This window comes from Palaemon carinicauda, chromosome 20 (assembly GCF_036898095.1).
Source record: "Palaemon carinicauda isolate YSFRI2023 chromosome 20, ASM3689809v2, whole genome shotgun sequence".
Classification (NCBI taxonomy): Eukaryota; Metazoa; Arthropoda; class Malacostraca; order Decapoda; family Palaemonidae; genus Palaemon; species Palaemon carinicauda.
In genome coordinates, this window is record NC_090744.1 from 40,612,577 (window position 1) to 40,614,841 (window position 2,265).

A 2,265-nucleotide genomic window follows, 5' to 3' on the forward strand; every position below is an offset into this window, starting at 1 on the left:
AAAAAAAATTTTACCAGAAAGGAGGGAAATGTTTGAATATCAGGGAAAAGTTAGAGAAACTTTTGATGAATATGTGGCACAATTGTGGAATTGTGCACATTATGGCCCAACCAGAAAATGTGTCGTTCTTAATGCACAACTCGAGATCATAATTGTAATTATTAAAGAATGTTTAGAGAATCTGTCAAACATTGAAACCCAATTGTGAGATTTTGTAGATATCAGGGCACAAATAGAGAGTAAATTAAGGCACAATTAGATAAGGTAATCATTAATACACAAATTACGGGAATATGTAAATGTTAATGCACAAATAAAAATAATCTGTAAATATCGGGACACATGTTTAAATATCAATGAAGGTAAAGAGAAGCTGTAAGTATTCATGCATGATAAGAGAATTTAAAACAAATTTAATTGTAAGCTGAATATTTGTGGAGTTTTATTTTTATTATGATTTATTGATCGAATTCAGTAGCGAGTCTAGTAGTAGTTTTACTTATTAATAAATCAGTAGTAACTGCTGCTCGTTTTTAGAATTACTTTTCAACCACATATAATTTTTATTGCAGCGTCACTTATAGAAGTAACTTATTCTGTGAGTCTTTTGACAGTGACGATTTAACAGTAATTGAGCAATACATGATATGAAATGTTGAGTACTCTCTAACGAACAAGGTAAAACGACAGTTGAGGACCTGTAGAGAGTAGGGTTCCCCTGCTGTATGGTACCAGGAAAAGCAGCCGTCAAAGTAAACTAAGTAACTTGTCAGGAATGTTCCAAAGCTTTCATTTCTAATTTTTCAAGTATATTTAGTATTCTGAATCGCTTGTCTTGTATCATAAAGAAATGTCTGAAAGTTCGAGATTAGCAAAGGTTTTCAACGAAAAATGAACCATGGGCTGTAGAAGCGACGACAACCGTGCGTGTGTTCGTATCATCTTCACCGTGTCCCGGTGCCTCGTGTAATCGTAGCATGCGTTCGTTCGTATGTGCGTGTCTCATTGCATCTTCTCGTGGTGCCATCTGTTGCTGTAGCATGTGACTACTCGTCCATATCCACGCGCAGACTCTTTCATATTTCTTTTAATAGGTTTCTCTCTGTTTAGTTTTGTTTTTAATAGGTTTTGCGTTTCTGTGATAATCATATGCACATTTTCAATGATTAGATGCAGTTGCCGCTTCGTGATTTTCCGAAATGGCATTTATGATCAAACTGAGTAACGCAGGTCTTTCCATTGCCAGATATTGTTTTTACGATCACGTCATCAATTCTCTCTTTATTTAATACATTCTTTCTATTACCCAAGTATGTAATGGCATTCATTACCTGCTGAACTGGCACCAAACTTGCATACATTAACGGTCTTCATTAAGCCGAAAATTTAATAGGGACGCTGTGGACAGGATTCGAACCTGTGCGGGCAGTGCCCAATGGATTTCGAGTCCACTCTCCTTAACCCACTCGGACACCACAGCTTGTTACAAGTAAGGCGTCGCAGCTGACGGGTTAACCTAATCTAACCGCTGCCCGAAAACCTCTAAATTGGATTGCGACCCGTATCGTCGCATTGTGGCCCCCGACATTATCGCTAGGAAACGACTGTCCGACGGACCAGAGTTCCAGGCGAAGGTGCTTTTTGTTGTCATGGTCTGGTATTGCCTTCTCCCTCTCTCCCTCCCCTGGAAAATCAATACCTCTCTCTCTCTCTCTCTCTCTCTCTCTCTCTCTCTCTCTCTGAGATGCGTCGTAACTAGCTCGTTGCTTTCGCGCACATTCATGCGTAAGGATATCATTATACTCTGCAACACGCCTTTAAAGTGCACACACGTACATCCCTGCGCATTACACATGAGCGTAAACAAATGCACGTAAGCCTTGCATGCATACTTACGCGTAGGCCACCTATTCCCACGCAGACATATAAGCGTATACTCACTCTGGTGCTTGCTTGCTTGCACACACACATTCACCTGCCATAGCTAATCAGGTGCTCAAACATATGAACACATTCTGACCGGCCAAACTTTCTCTACTCTTGGGTAGTGCCAATAGCCTCTATACCATGGTCTTCCACTGTCTTGGGTTAGAGTTCTCTTGCTTGAGGGTACACTCGGGCACATTGTTCTATCTAGTTTCTCTTCCTCTTGTTTTGTTAAAGTTTTTATAGGTTATATAGGAAATATTTATTTCAATGTTTTTACTGTTCTTAAAATATTTTATTTTTCCTTGTTTCTTTTCCTCACTTGACTATTTTTCCTGT

The 2,265-nt window shown here is 39.2% G+C and overlaps 1 non-coding gene across 1 annotated transcript; it reads right to left on the reverse strand.

The window, feature by feature from the left end:
- Positions 1-1,396: 1,396 nt before the first annotated feature.
- TRNAS-CGA (transfer RNA serine (anticodon CGA)) lies at positions 1,397-1,480 on the reverse strand. Its single transcript has one exon. It is a non-coding gene; the product is annotated as a tRNA-Ser (tRNA).
- Between the last annotated feature and the right edge of the window lie 785 nt (positions 1,481-2,265).